This window comes from Neolamprologus multifasciatus, chromosome 20 (genome assembly GCF_963576455.1).
Source record: "Neolamprologus multifasciatus chromosome 20, fNeoMul1.2, whole genome shotgun sequence".
Classification (NCBI taxonomy): Eukaryota; Metazoa; Chordata; class Actinopteri; order Cichliformes; family Cichlidae; genus Neolamprologus; species Neolamprologus multifasciatus.
Window position 1 is genome coordinate 34,871,738 of NC_140458.1, and position 10,318 is coordinate 34,882,055.

Genomic DNA, 10,318 nt, shown 5'->3' on the forward strand with positions numbered 1-10,318 from the left:
GTATCTGCTTTTGGTCACGAGGCTGCAGGAAGTTGGGTGAAAATAGTCCAATCTGACCAAGTCCTGCAGTCTGCAATCACCTCGGGCACGTCTGTGACAGGAGTCTGCTGGAGGACTGTGTTCATGTCCGATACCATCAATCACATTCTAGCAATATTCAGTTATGAATTTATAAAATACTAAAAAAGGAGTAAAATCAGGACACGGATTTGTTGTTTTTTTTGTAAAGCAGTGCATTATTCCCGACATTAATCTTCATACTGAGCCGTTCATTTTTCCTGAAGCACATATACACCGGGGTTCTGCTGTGGTGTAGGAGTTAAGATGGCAACCGTGACCTTTGTTGCATCTCTGGCCCACTAATTAAGACATAAAATGCAAAACACGCAAACATACACATTTTTATATTTGCATATGCACACACAAACAAGCGAGGTCAGTCTAAACAGTGTGACTGTGAAAACGCATTTGTTTTCCCAACCAACGAATAATCAAGTGCACGGAGACTAAACTCAATATAACCTTGAACCCAGAACCAAACCGTTTAACTCACCAGGAACAATATTCTCAGGCAAACATCTGTTACTTTGTAACGTCATGGAAGAGACTCTCTCTCCCTCTCTCTCTGTCTCTCTCTCTCTCTCCCTCTCTCTCTGTCTCTCCCTCTCTCTCTGTCTCTCTCCCTCTCTCTCTCTCCCTCTCACATTAAATGGGATATAATGTGATTCATCCAAGATGGAAATTCATATTAAGTAATTTGAGCATGCTCTGCAGCCTGTAGCAGGATGTAGTAACTAAATGTTTCCTAAATGACTAAGCAAAACATATCTGCACTTACATTGTTTTGGGGGGTTTCTGTGCAAAGACTGTATAAAAAAGTTGCACATAGCCCCTGGGACAGTTATGAAGGGACGCACCAATAAGCTTATAAAGAGTTAAAACTATTAGTGAGCAGAACCGAGTTTAGTTTATTGGTGTCCCTCCACGATAGCTCCAGTTTTTCATGTGACCCTTTGGGAAAATGAATTGTCCACATCTGCTCTGCAGCATCAGCCATTTGTTTGTATTCTTACATGATCTAAATAAACACTGGAGAGTCAGATTAGCAGCTTTCATTATTTCATTAGAAAGGTCCATCTATAGATCACATATTTACATCAGACAGACACCTAAACTGAAGCACAGACTCTTTTTACTCCGGGTTGGTCTTCCATGATGCATCAACACCAGAAAATTGGTCAAGAAGTCCAGTCCAGATTAGATTAGATTATCTAAAATGAGACCCAGCCGGCAGCCAGTGGCTACAGATGCCTTTGTCAGCATCTTCCTGCCAGTCAGAGCTGCCATACATCTAAGTTTAAGCCTTGATTGAGTATCTGGAGAAGGAAATTAGTCGGGGAAACCAAAGTCTTGCTCTAAAATCACAAGTCTGTAGGGATGGGCTTACATCTGTAGCTAGTCTCATGTGCCATTGTTGGGACTTGTGTAGCCCTGAAGGTACTTGGTTATAGTTCTTCTATTTTAGATTCATAAATCCAAACAAAAAATGCATCCCTTGAAGTGACAACCAGAACAAAAATCCCACATCTTTTAACTTCATCCTCCTCTGTCTTCATTTTTCTTTAGTTTTCCTCATTTCTATCTTTCATTTCTCTGCCGTTAGTAAAGTGAGTAGAAGCCCAGAATCTTTTGTGACTAAACTTTTCATGTTAACAAAGTTCACTAGTACCTAAAGTTCTTGCTTTTGAAAGAGGAACACATTTGTTTTTGATTAAAACTGATTATGAATTTGCAAAAAACGAGCAAATAATGATGATTAATGACAGATTTTTTCTAAATCGTTTATTTTTAAGGTGTGCAGGTGTGCAGAGGCCCATTTTCAGCAACCATCACACCTGTGACAGTGTTATCTAATACAAGAAAAACTAATCAATATGGGAAAAAAGGGGGTTTTCCAAATATGTAAGCGTCCCTGAATTGCTGATTTCAAAGAAGCAATAAATCTGACTGAGTGTCTGGAGCATTAGCCTTTGTGGGTTTAATTAGCCTCAAAAAGAGACTGCATATGTTGTGTACTACTCCCTTCACCGAAGAGCACTCACTGAGTGTACACAGCTCAGCCAGCGAACAAGTACATCAAAGTCTCCATCTCACCATTTCTCGACTGGCAGCTACATCAACCCACAAAACACAAGACAACAGGTCTTATAGGCAACGGTGATGACAGGCTTTAAGGTCCAAAGCCAAGTCTGCCCAATCTGTCAGTGGTCAATAAAATGGAAAGCATACTATATATGCAGATAGCATTTGCGGCCACATTAAGGCCCATCCTTATAGTGCATTCTTGTATCGCTCCATAAACCCTCGTTGCTCTTGCTCACCATCACCTCTGAGCAATCTTTCTCCTCCTACCATCAAGTCTTGCTGGCAGTTCTCTTCCTCCTTATTTTCTAACTCCCTCAGTTCAGCTCGGCTCGCCTCCCCTGTGCTCTTCACAGAGGCTTGTGAAAACGGAAGCAGAGAAAGAGACAGCGACAGATGGAGCAGTAACATGTCGAAAATATTCACAGTCAGCCAGCTTTGTTTAAATTAAACAAGCCTGTGTGCACACAACACTTTATAACCAGGTCTAGGTCATGAAACCAGCACTACCTTCTTCTTTTTAACAGCAAAGGAAAGAAAAGTAGAGCCTGGAACACCTAACTCACAGCTCTGTTAGACTGATGCTTTATGCTGCCATCGTCCATGTAAAGTTTTCATATTCACACATCAGGTGCAGAGGACACCCACCCCTGCGTAGCCTCTCAATGTTTAACATGCAAAAGCAGTGGCCTGCATTTCAGTCATGTTAAGTACAAACACTCCACGCTGAGTGCGACTGTTAAACCAGGAGACGTGTAATAGAGCATCATGGGGGATAAAGCATAAAGGTTCCTTATCAGCTCTTTTTCTTTAAGAATGACGCCTCTTACTTTAATTTATCAATTATTTGGCACATGTGGATCCAGCTAATAGGATCAATCACACAAAAATAATCATCGTGAAGTGACAACCACCACACGGCAGGTCTGCCTAAAATAGCGCACAGAATCCGTCAATGCCCGCATACGCACAGCTTTACCTGAGCGCCCTTGTGCGTGCGTGCGCAGACGTGTGCGTGCGTGTGCGTGTGTGTGTGTGAGAGAGAGAGAGAGAGAGAGAGGTTCTATAGGCTGTGCAATATCTGAAACAACCGCAATCATTTGTCTTTGCTATAAAATCACAACCGCGTGAATAAAACTGACACCAAAGCAGACCCGGCTGATGGGTGGCGCCACTAGAAATCATTTTCACAACTCTAATGCCTTCCTAAAATCCAATCCCTTTCTATTTCTTTACAAATGGAGCGGATGAAGTGTAATCCATTCCGTGCGTAAATGGTTTTCTAAGGCGTGCTAACCAGTAGGCTGTGACACGGCTGCATCCGTGCGTGTCAGGTGGGTTAGTAAATGACTTTTTTTGTTTTTTGTCTGTTTTTGATCACGCTCACTTCTCCAGCTGTTCACTAAAGGCGCGTTAAAACCGCGAGGGACACCGAGCAGCTCCGCCCAGGTGTAAAGGCTACCCTGTGACCCATACCTGTTGGTGCGGTGTGGTCTTGTTCTGTTAGCCCAGCAGGTGAACCTCTCTCCTCATAGCCGCTCCGCTATCCGAGACAGAGAAGAGACTCGCATCCCCACTCCACTAGCGGAAAACAGCCCCTCTGTGACACCGGCCGCTCAGTTCGACTGGAGCGGAAAAGTTATACCATACCATCCACCTCCGAAGCCGGGTAGCAGACACACACAAAAAAGGAGCCGGTTGCAGACGTGACCTTCTGGGGTGGTGCTCCTGCTACGACTCCTGTGCAAGGAAAGGTCTCCTGAAAGTTCCGCTCCTGTCCTCCGCTTTTGCACAGAAACTTAGTTATTAAGCCATGTCACGAAGGAAGAAACAGCCAGTTTGGAAACCTGGCTTCTGTTTCGCAGCAGCAGTCTCCTTCTTTTTCTCCTCTTTAAACAATGCAGTGTGAAAGCAGCCCAGTGGCGGGACAGAGATGCGTTGCGGTCGGGGAGTCACGCAGACTGTTACTGCGCTCCTGCTTGTCCGCCAGGAAGATGGAGAGGATTGCCTTTAGAGTGTGAAACTCTGAAGCGGAGCAGCGCCCCCTAGCGGTTTAATTTGGGAAGAACTGCTCACCAATGTGCGGGCAATAAATGTAAATGATACTGTACAGTAATGTGGAGAAGGGCCATATGGGCTGCGCCGAGACATGTTGGATATGTGATATTAGTGGTTTATTGCCTGGCAGTGAAACAGAAGCATCAGCCAGCGTACTGACACAAAACACATGCACACAATGCACACGTGCAGTCAGACAACAGCAGATGTATCAGCAAAAATGTTTGTGTCACTTCACGAAGGACAAAACAATATTATTGTCTCAGTGTGTGTGTGTGTGTGTTTCTGTCTGTATCTGTGTGTGCACGCGCCCCTCTCTCAACGGTGAGAGGTTCAAATTAAATTGAACTCACTTTAGCTGAGCTACGGGCATTTCCCAGTAGACTACACCAAAAGGAGCGAAGGGGTGATCGACACCGCACCGTCCAAATTGACCGGCCTCTCCGCCCGAGCGAGTGTGTGTCTGTGTGCGTCTTTATGTGTGTTCCGTTGCCCGAAATGACCTGAACTGCCCAAAGAAGTTTACTCACAACAAATGACTTTGTCCAGACTCAGTCACTCTGACCAGTGCAGTTCATTTGAGGAAGTAGTCCCCACTGGCCCTCTAAAGTGTGACTGTGCATGTGTACAGTATGTGTGTGTCACAAAGTGTGCCGTTTCCCCTCTGGTGGCAGCAGAAACAGATAGACAGTAATCGGTATTAAGGACACAGAAATCAGGCGGCGGAGCAACCTGGTGGTAAAACTCTACGCGCACAAACACTTAGTGAGACAAAGTACAACTGAAGTTCTGGTGGTGGTGTGTACTTCATATTGGAGTGAGCATACAAGTGTGTGCGAGATGTAATCGAGGTGATGATGTATGGCTGCACACATGGATGACAGGGTAATTGATCCATAGTGGGGGTGTGATTGTGCACGTGTGCACGTGGGGAGGCCTGCTGCCAGTCATATATCATTTCACCCAGTGAGCTAATCTGTTACGCTGACAAAGAGTTCAGATTACAGACTGCTCTCCTCTCTGGTCACCCTCTTGAACCTTCAACACTCTCCCCTCCTTTTATTTCCTCTTTTTAACTTTTGTTTTTATCGCTCTTTCTTTAATCCTCCCCTTGTATGTTAGCTTCTTAATTCTCATTCGCCCTCTGTCTCTTTGTTCCTCTCTCTTCTTCTCTCTTGCTCGCTAAAGTAACACGGGTGAATCACGGATAACCTGGAAAGCCCAACCATGGGATTTGTCTTCTGTACTGCGTTCTGGCAGCAGTTAAACTCAGCATGTGGACTGCAAGATAACAAATAGAGACATGCATGCAACGCAGGATCGCTGGGCCTGCTTGGAAGCCCTCAAAAATCAGTCTAATTCCTTTGGGATCTTTGGCATTCATGCACATACATGTTCACCCACACTTTAACACACACACACACACAGTGGGATTTAACATGTGCCACTCAGAGCTCTCGTTCACAGAATACTCGCTTTCCTTTACATGTCACATGACAGCCTTGAAGTTGCATGTTGTGAGTATACAAGGCATGAAACATGCGAGCACACACATACGCAGTCACGTGGACACGATGATCGAGCAGCTCGAAACAGTCTAATCGTATTCATTTGTCATACTTTTCCTTCCATCGGCTCAGTGAAACAGCTGAAAAGAAGACAAATCCTGCAGGACCAACAGATAATCCTCACAGACGTGAGGCGTTTGCCACATGGCTCTGTGCTACTCATAATCATCAGAGCAATAATTATAGTAGGCAGTGTCCCGTTTGGCACTTATCACTTGTAAGACCTCACAGTAAAGAAAATGTATTTTTTTAAGACGATTTTATTGTTCAGAAGCTGTTTGTCTCTCTGCTTCTCAACATCCTGCGCATGTCTGCGGCTTGCAGCCTTCAGCTAATTGGGTCCAGCAGAAGAATCTTTAAAGTATTTATAATTCATAACAGTGTACAATTCAAAAAAGTATAGTTAAAAATGGTCATTTAATGCGATAAACCTACAGAATTATTTCCTGAAGCCATAGTTTGCCTGTTTCCAACAGCGTTGACCGGCCTGCAGCTTTGCTTTCCTTTCACTGCTCTCATATCAGGCAGCTCAAACTGCAGACAGATAAAAGAGCAACTATCTGGTGAACAAAGTGAAGCTTTTATTTGCTAAGGAACCAAATCATGAGTTAACCTTTTTTTTAATCGACGTTTCTGCGTGTGCTCTGATCTTTGCTCTTCTTTAGATCTTTTTTCAGCCTCTGTGTGTTTCTTGCCCTGACGTTAGCTCCTCCACCCATGTCTAGCTTTTAGTGTTTTTAGTCTATGTTTCCCCCTCTCTGCCATGTCGACTTGTATCATGAGTCATTACACTCGTCTATTACTGTAAGTCTTCCTGTGCGCCGCCTGTTTTGCTGCTTTTATTTGTGTTTTATTTGTTTGTAGTTTCAAGTCTGTTTATTTTAAACTCTCTTCCTTTGTCCTCTGTTTTCCACCTACAGATCATTACAGATGTTTCCTCTGGATTTGGTGAAGACCAGTATAAAAGTACGACATTTTCCACAATGATACAAACACAACTCCAGATGTGAATGATACTATCGCTCCTTAGTGGGCAAACAAGCAATTAATGGTTGGCTCTGTCAAGTTAAAAGCATCTGATATGATGCTAGTTAATATAAAATGTGGCTAAAAGAAAGTTCAAAGGGATGATGGAACAGGTTATTCCATGCATGGCTGTAGCTTATTTAAGTTTATCAGTTTTAGGGCATCAGTGAAAGTTTCTGAAAGAAAAACACTACAGTGCATCGATCTATGTCAAGCAAGACTGTTTAACAGAATCAGATCAGACCGCTGACACCATCTGTTACATATATTCTGTCATCACAAAGTGGATTACATCTTATGCATCTATAAAGTTTACTTTTTTACAGTAAAAGTGAAGGTTAAAGCTTTATGTTCGTACTTCTGTGCAAGATTCAAAGCCCTGCCAGATGACTCTGAGTGCTGAGTGCATCGCTTCATATGGAATAAACACTCGTGCACATACACAAAATTGTCTTCTGTGTTGCACTGGCAGGCAGTCATGGCAGCATTAGCATATGAAAGGCAGCAGCTGGAAGGTGTCTCTGTCGCAGTTGTTCTTACTTGCTGTGGCATCTATTTTGATGGCTGTTTTTCTGTGTTGCTGTCCCTCATTAGGTCCATCACTCACACTCTTCCTTTCCTCCAAAGATGACTTCCCACAGTCCCACATGAGCGTAATCTCCATAGAGCATATTTGCATTATTTCTGGACACTCCAAATATGCCTTAAAGTCACTTTTTTGCAGTTTTGTCTGCACAAAAAAAATCGAGTTATGCTGACTTTCAGGAATCTTCCTGTAATCCAGAAATCTGTGCATTCATCTGTTAAACTGAAAATGCTGAAGAATCTTTTCTTCCACCCGTTTTTTTCTTACCCCGAGCAGCGCTTTCACATCTCAGAAAATGAAGAATTGTCGCGTAAAAAAGTTACAGCAAATCAGTTATCACAGACAGAGCTGCCCTCAGCAGAGAAGCCTTTATCTCAGAGAGCAGCAGGGTGCATCTTACTAACTCAACCCTTTCTCCTCTTGTCTGCTCGTTCACTCAAAGGTGTAAATGTTCAAACAGACTAATTCCTTCAAAGCTATGAAGAGCATGAAAGACCAGTCTCCGCCCTCATTCCTAATTGATGGCCTCACATCGCAGCGTGAACGCTTGCTCATTAGCCGTAACTACACTACAGTTAGCTCCATTAAAATTACATTACAGACATTCTAGACACACCTTATTCTGATCCCCTTTCACTGCTTCATTCACTTAAATTGTCATTTACAGTAGACGTGCGATGTGAGTGAGCAGAATGAGCTTATTTCACTAAGAGCAGAAGAATAACCTCATTGTTATTCATAGGCTGCAGCATCTTTCTGTAATAATTACAGTTAAAAACACCATAAATACAAACAAGAATGTTTTTATTTACATTCATTTGTCTTTATGAATATGCAATCCACTTATTAGAGTAATTGTCCTTAGACGGTGTGGGGTTAGTGGGGTTAATTTAAAAACAGCCACTAATGTGAAATCACCGTGTGATACTCGCACTTTATTATCACCTCCAGCTCTCCTCCACATGCGCTCTTTTTCCATCAGGCATTTGTTTCAACTCACGTCTGCTGACCATTCAGGCCATACAGTGCTGTTGCTCATATTGTGCTTTTCTCCTGGGAAAGCCAGTAAATGCTAGCATGTGACCTCAGGCAGTTTGTGAACCCCAGCCTTTAGATCAACATGACATGATGAATGACAACATTTCACTGATGTTATGGCAGCACCTGGAGATCCTCCCTGTAGAGCTGCAGGATGCTGCTTCAGAAAAGGACACCTGTGATGCTGGCCTGTGCTCTTTCCACTGCGTTTCTTGCTGCAGTGGGCAAAAATGTGCAGGAGACAAAAAGGAAATGGACAGCTATCAGTGAACGAGATCCTAATAGAGGCTGAATATGAATCACGGCTGAATTTTGAATTTACATGGAATTTAAACCTTGACTGAAGGTTGGAGAGATTTTAATAAGTTTATTCACATCCAGAAGCAAAGGATTGAAAAAAATGGAAAAAATTGAATTATTAAAATGACAAAGAAGCTGCTTTGCAACATTTTAAAGGCAGGAACCATAGAGTTTGATGTTTTTCAATCAAATCTTTTTTCAGCTCTATTAAATTTACAAAATATTGCCTGTTCTCTGCACATATTTCCACGAGAAAATCACAACATTAAAAGTAACTAGCAACTAATACTCTGAGAGGAAAGGTTAAATCTTTTACTCTGAGTGTCGTGCGTCAGAAAATAGAAATATTAAACTAAAGTACACGTTCGGCTAAATTGAACAGATGGTTTTGTTTGAGGCGCTCAGATCTCTGAGAAGCTTCGTCACAATGAAAGTCACAAGTGAAAAATGGTTGTGCACTTGGGAAGATTGAGAAGATTGTGTACTTTTTGATGTATAAATTTGCAAATCAAGAGCAGGCAGTAGTTTATTGCTGGAGACCCAAGTGCAACCCAAGTGCAGGGCTAAATTGCAACACACAGAGTGGCTAATCTGCACAGCCAAGCTTTGAATAGACACACACTATGAAGGGCTGAAAAGGCTGTAATGAAGTTTGGACCCAAAGGCAGATACAATGGACAACTGTTTCTTCTCGGGCGTCTCAGGAAAGGAATCGTAATGAACAAAGCTGTACTGATCCAAGAGCACAGATAGCTGGAGATATATGTAAGAACAAAGAACATAAGCAACAACATGGAAGCTTTGAGGCAGAAGATAATCTGGCAAAGAGTAGAAGCTTGAGCTGGTCGGTGTTTGCTCTCTGATGATCTGCAGGTGAGGTGAGACTAGACTGAGAAACCTAGACTCAAGGGACAGGATGGAAAAATGCACCACAACCTGACACTCAACCTGAACCATGACACAAATATACACACATTAATTAAAGTGTGTCCTTATAACTGCGTCACTTCAAAACATTCAATTTACATGTGCCTGTATATGCCAATGTGCTCCTATAAAAACATTAGTAACACAACAGGCACTCCACAATTCATTGTTAATTTTGAGCCTCATTTCCATCGCCTGTCGAATGTATATCGAATAAACTTTCTCCTTTTAGCTCAGGTTTTGGTCTCCACCGAGTGTTGGAAAGCATCTATCTGTGAAACAGGAAGTTCAGAAACTCATTAATCGTCTTGCTAAAATAGCTCTTTTATTTTTTCTGAAGGCCAGTAGAAAAGTTATGAGAAAATAATGCACTTAAGATACAACAATGCGAATAAATCATTTGGACAATCTTTCTGGTATCATCACTACAAATGGCATCTGGTTCATTACCTGTAGATTCATCCACTGTTATATTTATTACAATTACTGATGCAGCTTTTCATACATGGATTTCATGGATAGACTCTTTCTGTTGTAGCCTGGAATCAGTGAAAGTGCTGATGAGATGATGATGAGATGAGATGGCCTTTATTTGTCAGTTGCAGGTCTTTTGCCCACAACCGAGATGACAGACCTTGCCGACCGTACATACGATACAAACATCACATTGGGG

The 10,318-nt window shown here is 42.5% G+C and overlaps 1 protein-coding gene across 1 annotated transcript in view; it reads right to left on the minus strand.

The window, feature by feature from the left end:
• Window positions 1-4,138, minus strand: part of LOC146495445 (chemokine-like protein TAFA-2) — a 104,934-nt gene extending 100,796 nt beyond the window's left edge. The window contains exon 1 of the mRNA XM_085146975.1: window positions 3,619-4,138. The gene's annotated coding sequence lies outside the window, so the exon portion shown is untranslated. The remainder of the gene's footprint in view (window positions 1-3,618) is intronic.
• Between the last annotated feature and the right edge of the window lie 6,180 nt (window positions 4,139-10,318).